The sequence below is a fragment of the Penaeus monodon genome, chromosome 3 (genome assembly GCF_015228065.2).
Source record: "Penaeus monodon isolate SGIC_2016 chromosome 3, NSTDA_Pmon_1, whole genome shotgun sequence".
Classification (NCBI taxonomy): Eukaryota; Metazoa; Arthropoda; class Malacostraca; order Decapoda; family Penaeidae; genus Penaeus; species Penaeus monodon.
In genome coordinates, this window is record NC_051388.1 from 16,971,858 (window position 1) to 16,981,830 (window position 9,973).

At 40.6% G+C, this 9,973-nt stretch overlaps 1 long non-coding RNA gene across 1 annotated transcript in view; it reads left to right on the forward strand.

Moving 5' to 3' along the window:
* The window catches only part of LOC119592722, a 51,484-nt gene extending 50,216 nt beyond the window's left edge, over window positions 1-1,268 (forward strand). The window contains exon 3 of the long non-coding RNA XR_005230455.1: window positions 769-1,268. This is a non-coding gene — a long non-coding RNA (uncharacterized LOC119592722). The remainder of the gene's footprint in view (window positions 1-768) is intronic.
* The last annotated feature ends 8,705 nt before the right edge of the window (window positions 1,269-9,973 follow it).

The following is a 9,973-nucleotide window of genomic DNA, read 5'->3' on the forward strand; positions in this document are numbered from 1 at the left end:
GTTGTGTTCATTGATTTATCTACCGTTTACAGTATGACAGTGCCAGTTGGCATTACGGGTTTTAATATTCAGCATTTGCCTATACTGTAAGGCATTTTCCATTTTGTTTGTGTTTATCCAGAAGATGATAGTGCCAGTTGGCACTACGAGTTTTAGTATTAGTATTCAGCACTTGTCTATACTGTCAGGCATTATCCATTTTGTTTGTGCTTATCCAGACGAGGAGTGGGTGGGGGAGGAACTCCAGTGTCTTCCAGGAGTGGTTCCACCAGGAGAGCTTGACAGGAATGGTGCACATTTGGGGATACTTTGTGCAATACTCCATGGGTTTAATGTATATGCATGTTTTGTAATCAACTGTTCCATGATAATTACAGCTGTTGGTTTGTTTGTGTTTGGTGCTATGGAAAACCTGTGGCGTACTTCGGTAAGTAGCCGATTTTTCACGAGTGTCCTTTGGATAAGGCGAGGGCCATGTCCTTCGCCCATGCTGGCCCTGTAAGTCTGGCGCACTTTGACCCCAGGGACCAAGGGTCAGGGGCCAAGGGGCCAAGGAACCCTCCCCAACATACCCCGAAGTAGCAGTAAGCGTAGTGCATGCTTTCCTCTCCCAATCTCTCACGGTGTCCTCGACCGATGGGTCAAACCATGGATGATTCTACGATTCACCTCTCTGGTACTATTATTTTTTCTTCTAAATTTTACACTAAGGCCTCTTACAATTAGCAAAATTTTATAAATACTGATATTGGATTTTTTCGTTTTCAGTCATGGGAGAGGAGGAGGAGGGTATGTATTGCTTCTGGAGTGTTTGTAGCTCAACACTGGCCTAGTTGTTTTTGCTAGTGGTTGTGAGGTGTCTCAAGGTAGAGTGGAGGCTGGAAAATCTCTTTCCGATCCCAGTACCTGTGCACAGGTAATCGGGAGAGTGGGAAGAGTGATTCCCTTAGGGCGTTTAAAATTTGAATGGTGGAGGGACAGGAAAACGGAATGCCTTGTTCATTACGTGGTTTGGGTATATTACATTATAGTGTCTTCTCATTCTTTTATGGTGTTAATATTTTGTTTATTTACCATACATCGAGGCGAAGATGCATATGAAGGTTTGGCCCCTCAGTAGCCCCTCAATTGCCAAACCAATGGCACAATAGTATTTCAGTTAATGATCATCACTAAACTTGCCATCGGCCAATCTGACACCCAAGTAATCAGTCATCTCCATCCCGAAAAGGACATCTTCGCCTCGAAAAAACAGAGTATAGCGTGTTTTTGTGTGATGCTTAATAAATATTCTCTCTCTCTCTCTCTCATCTCGGTCTCCTCTCTTCCCGCGTCTCTCCTCTTCATCCATCCTCTCCGACTGATCTCCCCACTCGTTCCCGCCTGCTTCACTCTCCGCTCTCGCCTCCTCTCTATTCCCACTTCGCATTCCATCTTCTCACCTCTCCGGGATCTAGTCCCCAGCCGCACGGACAGCCTCGCCCACGGCCCCTCTCTCAACTCCGCAGTCGTCCTCACTCCTCTCTCCTTTCCTCGTCCTCTCGCTCTCTCCTCTCCCCCCTCATCACTTCCTCTCATCATCTCCCCCCTCTCTCCACCTCCTCGTTCAATCCTCCTCGTCTTCGTTCCTTCTTCCTCGCTCTCCTCTCAGTGATTCCATCCCATGCTCTCTCCCCATCGTCTCACTCCTGAGATCAATCTCTCTCTCTCTCTCCGTCTTTCCCTCTCCCTCTCTCCCTCTACCCTCTTCAACCCGTCCCTCTTCCCTCTTATCGTCACTCTTCCTCTCCTCATCGTCTCTCCCTCCCCAGGCCTCGCCCCCCCATCTGCCTCTCGTGTCTCCTTTCTGGCGCTCGTAGAATCGGGCGCTCAAACCGGTCTACTCAACTCTTCCATCCTCCCTTTCTCTCCTCTCTCTAGTCCTCCCGGCCGCCGCTCTCTGGTCTTCGTGGAGGGAATTCGTCTCAATCCGCCGGGTTCCTCTTCCTCCTCGTCATTTCTTCTCGTCTCACTGTTCTAACTCTCCCGATCTCCCTCCTCTCCTCCCCTCTCTCTCCATCTTCATCTATCTGTTCTCTCGTCTCCTCTCTCATCTCTATCCTGTGCAACGACCATCTCTTCCTAGTGCTCTCTCCAATCGTCTTTTCCTCTCCCTCTCCCTTTTCCCTTTCCCTTCTCCCTCTCCCACACCCTTTCCCCCTCCCCCTCCCTCCCCCAACCTCTCTCTTCATCTCCCTCCCTCCCACACAATCATCTCTTCCCTCCCTCCCCCCTTCCTCTCCTCCGCCTCTCCTCTCCTCCTCTCCTCTCCTCTCGCTCTCCCTACTCCTCTTCCCTCCTCCCCCTGCGCCTCTCCCTCCCCTCCGCCCTCTCCTCTCCCTCCCCCCCTGCTCTCCTCTTCCTCTCTCTCTCTCTCTGTTTAATATATTATATATATATATATTAAATATATATATATATAATCTATATATATATATAGATATATATATATATATATATATATACTGTATATATTATAGATATTAATGTATATATATATTATATTCTATATATATATTATATATATATATATATATAATATATATATATATATATATACGTATATATTTAGATATATATATGTATATATATATATATGTATATATAAAATCTATATTATATATATTAAACATTATATATGACTTCTCTATATCGCTTTCTCCTCTTCTCTTCCTCTCTTTCTTACTTACTCTCCTCCCTCTCTCCTCTTCCATCTCTTGTTTCTTCCTTTCTTTTTCCCCTTCCTTCTCTACATCTTCCCGCGATCTCGCTCTTCTCTCCCTCCCTCCTTTCTCTTTCCTCTCCTTTTTTCTCCACTCTCGTCTCATCACCTCTCTCATCTTCCTCTCTTTCTCACTCTCGCTCACCTCATCTTCTTCCTCTCTTCCCACTCTTCTCTCCTCTCGTCCCGTCGTTCTCTCTCTCGACTTCTCGGCCTCTCCCCTCTCTCCGCCCCACTCCTTCTCTCCCCCCCGTCCCCCTCTCCCTCTTCTCTCTCTCCCCTCTCATCCGCCCTGTCTCTATCCTCCCGCCACTCTTTCTCTCCCTCCCTCTCCATCCCACTCTTTTCTCGTCTTCTCTCTCTCTCGCTCCCCTCCCTCCCCTCCCTCCCCCATCCCTGCACCCTCCCTCCCTCCCTTATCCCTCCCTCCCTCCCTAAACCATCCCCTCCACTCCCTCCTCCCCTCCTCATCTCTCTCCCTCTCTCTCGGCTCCTCTCTCTCTCTCTCTCTCCCGTACTCCCCCCCTCATCTCATCTCTCTCTCACCCTCTCTCATTCTCTCTCTCTCTCTCTCCTCTCTCCTCTCATCTCCCTCTCCCTCTCCCTCTCCCCTCCCGTCCCTCTCTCCTCTTTTCTCTCTCGTCTCTCTCTTCTCTCTCAGTTTCTCAACAATCCCTGTGCGTACGTTTCGGCTCTCTCTCATCATCATTCTGCTGACTCGTCTCCTTCTTCCTTCTCTCCATCATCATCCGATCTCTCCATCATTCCTCTCTCTCCTCTCCCCCCTCATCCTCCACGATCGCTCCAGGTCCTCGGATCTCTCTCTCTCATCTCTCCTCTCTCATTTCTCTCTCCCAGTGTCTCTCCCTCCCCCTCCCCTCCCCCCCCCCCTCCCTCCCTCCCTCCCTCCCGTCCCTCCCTCCCTCCCTCTTCCCTCCCTCCCCTCCCCCTCCCCCCCCCTCTTCTCTTCTCCCCTCCCCTTTCCCTCTCACCTCTCCCTCTCCCTCTCGCTTTGCAACTCCTTCCCTTCGTCGTCTCATCTCTCTCCGTTTCACTCCCCCCCTCTCTCTCTGTCTCTCTCTCCTCCTCCTCCCTCCCCCCTCCCCTCCCCTCGCCCTCGACCACGAATCACGCACACACACACAAACACAGAACAATAATATATACTATATTACTCTTTCTGTAGTATACATGGTATGTGTACTATATATTTTAATATATATATGAATTATATTTGGCATGTTTTTGTATGTAGAACCTGTACGAACACACCACCACACCACACACACACACACACATACCACACACACACACCACAACACATATATAATATATATAGTATAATATATAGATTATATATAAATATATATATATATATATATATATATTTTATTTATATATAATATATTGATATGTGTGTGTGTTTGTTTGTTTTTGTTGTTTGTTTGTGTTTGTTTGTGTATGTATGTATTTATACACACACACACACACTATCTATATATATGTATATTTATATATATATATATATATATATATAATATATTTATATATAATATTATAAATGCATATATAATATATATATAAATGACATATATATATAAGGCACAGATAAATATGTAAAATGCATATATATATATATATATTACATATATTATATTATATAATTATATATATATATTATATAAATGCATTATATATATATATATATATATGATAATAATATATATATATATTATATAGTATATATAATATATATATAAATGCAGATATATATATCTATATAATATAATTATATATAATCTATATGCCTATATTATATATAATATATATATATATATATATATATATATATATATATATATATATATGCATATATATAGATATATATATATTATATATATAGATATTATATAAGGTATGCATGATCTATATATATATATAGTATATATATATATATATATATATATATCTATATATGCTATATATATATATAGATATATAGATATATATACATATACATATACATATACATATACATATACATATACATATACCTATACATACATATACATACATTTATAAGTGTGTGTATATATGCATATATGTATATATATGCATGTGTGTGCGTGCGTGCGTATATGTATGTAGATGTGTGTGCATATATATATATATACACATATACACACACATATACATTTATAAGTGTGTGTATATATGCATATATGTATATATATGCATGTGTGTGCGTGCGTGCGTATATGTATGTAGATGTGTGTGCATATATATATATGCATATATAATTGTACATATATACATATGCGCGCGCACGCACGCACATACACGCACACACACTCGCACATACACGCACAGTACACGCCACACGACACCTTCGCACCATACAGCACCACACTCGCACATACAAAGACGCACATACACATGCCACACACGCACACACATTCGCACATACACACACATATATACACACACACATACACACACACACACATATACACACACATATTACACACCATACACACAACTACCACACACACACACACACACACCACTAGCACAAACACACAGTGAGACACACACACCACACCCACACACACACACACACACACCACTGATATAGCACACACCCTACAGAATATACACACACCCAGATATATACACACCGCACTACAGTCACACACAAGATATACACACACACAGATATATACACACACACAACACACTAACACACACACACACACACACATACACACACACACAACACACACACACGACACGACCACACACACACACACACAATCACAACAGAATTATATATATATATATATAGTATATATATATATATTTTACATATAAATAGGAATAGTATAGTAATATATACACAGGGCCAGCGGGTGCCGAATAGTTAGAGCGTCCGGTAATCTGATTTCGAGGGTTCGAGTCCACCGGCCGGCGCGTTATTTCCCTTGGGCAGGAACTTCCCCTCATTGCCTGCCTAGCCGCTTGGTGGATAAGCAGCCCAAGTCAGTGCCGGGTGAAGTAGAAGATGTGACTCGGAAAAAAAAAAAAAAAAAACGGGCGGAAAGGCTGGGAAACCCCGCTCTAAAATTGCCTTAAGCAAAATCATGGAAAGCCCATGATCGTCCAGGCCGCGGTGGCCGATGGTTGAGCGTTCGGACTCAGACTTGATCACGATGGCAACTGAGTTTCGAAGGGTTCGAGTCACCGTCCGGCGCGTTGTTCCCCTTGGGCCAAGACATTCCCTCGATTTGCCTCCTAGCCACTGGTGGCCAAGCCAGCGCCAACAGTTCCAGTGCTTTTTCTCCAAGCCCGGATAATAGAGAGAATGATTACCTAAAGGTAACAACCGTCACTTCTCCGTGGAAGGAAACTGGACCCTACCTACGTATCACTCCAAGAGCATCACAACATGAAAACTACATTAAGATCAGCTGTGACACGGCGGCTCAGACAGGCATGTATGCGGCCTTGCATACATATATTAAGAAATATATATTTATGTATTATATGTGCACGCAACCTGTCCTGGGTAAGACAATTTAAACCGCACCCTGGGGTTCCCCTTAACAAGGAATAACATCCATGCCAGGGTTGCGGTAGAACTGTCGGCATGCAGGGCAGTGGATATCTGGTGAAGACAACCTTCGGTTCTACTGATTACTGGTTTCCCATACAATATTCTGGGCGTATTACAGTGGTAACTGTTTCAAAGCGGGAGAGATAGTTCCTCCTAGTTAGTTGGAGACTGAGAGTTGAGAGGATCCTGTGTGATTCCACTCACTTTTCTTTTCTCCTGACAAACATCCTACCACCAATGATTAAATACGAATGATAATTCATAACCACAAATCGCCCGCGCGTGGTTATCAGGGGCCGCGTTTGTTCAATAGATAACCAGGCTGACGAGTTAAATATGCAATCTGGAAGACAAGAATACAGAAAACATGTCCAAGTTAAGAACACATTTAATATCGGAACGTGGAACGAATGGTAAATGAAGAGTTGGGGTAAATTACATACTGTCTGTAGAGAAATGGATAGATACACCATTAAAATTACTAGGAATCAGTGGACCAATTGGAAAAGTAAATGGAAGTTCAAAAGTAAAAAAAAAAGAGTTTTTTTTTCTCTGGAAACGAAAGAAGGAAATTATAGAGTCACGGAGTTTTGCTATGATTTCCACGAAAAAAAACTGCAAATGCCACGAATTGGGGTAAACAGCCCAGTAAATGATCGCATTTTTAAAAAGTCATAATACAAGCAAAACTCATTAACATTTAGGTTATAACAATGCTAACGCACCAACCAACATTGCAAGTGTGAAGAAATGGAAAAATTTTATAACACTCTCCAAAGAAACTTAGACACATCCCAAACAGAGATTAAAAGTAATCATGGGAAGGCCTCAACCCGCCAAGTAGGCAAAGTATCTAAAAAATGACACCTGTGGGAATTCGGCCTTTTGAGATATAAAATTAAAGAGTTGAAGATTGTTTTGAATTCTGAATTCATCACCCACTCCAAGTACACTTGTACACATGATTTCCCGACGACCGGAAAGAAAGAACACGGCAAAGCCAATTGACTACATTGTGTTTTGAACCAGAAATGGAAAAGTTGTATACCAAAATGCACACAAAGACCTGGTGCCGACTGCCAACAGTGACAATCACTACTAAGCTAACTATCTACTTTCAAATAAGACTCATGAAAGGATGGAAGCCATCCAACACCACCCACCGTCTAAAGCTCGACTACAAAACTCTTGGATAACAATTACATAATTACAAGTGTTAAACAAAATTGAATTAATCAATCAATGTGAAGATGATAAAACACTAAATGAGTTGTGGAGAACGTAAAATACTCCTGCTGAGTCGCTGCTTAAGAAACTAACTATCTGCCAAAAAGAAAAAGACAAATTCCCCCTTGATATCTGAAAAACCACTAAGTGAATTGAAACAGAAGATGCCTAAAATCAAAAGGGTGATTAATAACCCATTGAGATATAATTTAAAAAAAACAAAGTACAAAAACAATTCAAAGATTATTGCGACGAGATAAAGAAAAATTTTAAATGAACATTGCCAGAGATTGAAAACTGTTTCTATCAATAAGACCAACTAAAGAGCTCTACCAAGGAGTACGAAATAATTACTCGAAAATTTTATACCTACAATGAACACATCAAAAATGAAGATGGACTAGTTTTATGTGATGGATAAAAGAAGTCAAAGATAGATGGAACTTCATATTGTTCCAACCTATAACAGAAAGAATAAAGATCTACAACTTAATTAGACTCAATGACAAGCGAAGATGAAACCCACCCACGAGCCACTGCTAATGAAGTTTTTATACGAGCCTAAAAAAAGAACTAAAGAATAACAAGAGCCGCCAAAAGCACGCCACGGAATAGGATGAAATAACCGCAGAACTAATTCAAATGCGGACGAAAGTGTTTGAATACTTCTACAAACGTTGGTACGAAAATATGGAATGAAAGAAAATGGCCCAGAAGACTGGGTAAAATCATCTTTACCTACTCCCATACCTAAAAAAGGTGATGCGCTCCAATGCAACAATAACATGACAAATTGCATTAATAAGTCACAGTAGCAAAATTCTATTGGAAAATTATTGGCTGAAAGAATGAATTTGAAGTTGAGAAGGAAATTGGCAAGACGAACAAATGAATGTTTTCGCCCTGCAAAAAGGTACTAGAAACCAGATTTTAAATTTCAAATTGATCATAGAGAAAACAGAGGGAACACCAAATACCTATAACCTGTGTTTCACAATTACTCCCAAAGGCTTTTTGATACTGTTGAGCATGAAACCTCTGGAAATAATACATGAACCATGATTGAAGTTTTCCAAAACACATCATCCAACTAATAAAAGCCATGTTATGCCAACAACAAGCAGCTGTAAGAACCCTTATGGGTTAACAGGGTTCGGAGTCAACCAAGGAGTTGCTACAGTAACAAGGTTGCCTCATTTGCTGTCCCCCGCAGACGCTTTTTAAATTATATCTGAAGCAATTATTAGAGGATGCTTTTAGAGAATTTTGAAGGAACTGTAGTATGTTGAAGGATACAAAATATCAAATCTAGATACGTACGGCCGATGACATAGTTTTTAAATTGCCAAGAGCAGTATCATTGAACTACTAACAACTTTAGATAAAGTTAGAGAAGTTCAAGCAAAAAGACTGGTTTGTTTCTTATTGCCAAGAAAACTAAGGTCATGAAGATTGGAAGATAACTGACATACACCGATGATACATGTTTTACAATCCAGATGGGTGTTGTTAGAAAGATGTGCAAGAGTTTTCACATATCTTGGAGCTGTTTTTTTAACTAATACATATTAATGATCAAACAAGGATAAAAAGAATTGCCATTGCCAAAATGCCACAGTTGTGCCTCTCAATAACATCTGAAAGAACCGAAGCATTTACCTTTACGGACAAAACTGGAGGTTATTGAACTCATAAGTTTTCCCGAATTGCGGTCATATGGTTCGGAGTGTTGGGTGCTGAAGAAGATAGAACAAGGAAAAGGTTCAATAGTTTTGAATGTGGTTTTATCAGACGAAATCTAATGTATGAAGATGGACGAGTAAGAAAACAAATGATGAGTGGCTGTAAAAAAGTAAATTTGTAAATACCGGGAGTGGTTTGGACATCTTGACAAAAAGGAAACTAAATATTTAATTGGTCATGTGATGAGAAGTAAAATTATTTAGAAAGACTTTGCTGATGACTAGGAAGGGATATTGATAGGAAAACATAGGAAGAGGCAAACCGAATACAAGACTGAGCGACAACATCAAAGAAATGTTGCGGGCTGTCGATGGTACAAGTAGAAAGAAAAGCGCAAGATCGAGTTTAGTGGCGAAGGATGGTGGGGAGAGTTCCTCGGAAGCTGCTCAACATGAGCAGCATGATATGATGAATAGTGTTCACAGCATGCATGCATACTTTATGATATATATATATATATATATATAGTCATATCATATATTATATTTAATAATATATAATATATTATTATATATATATATATACTATATATATAATTTTTTTTTTTTTTTTTTTTTTTTTTTTTTTTTTTGTTTTTTTTTTTTTTTTTTGAGTAGCCTTCATTTCCACTGCAGGACATAGGCACCTCT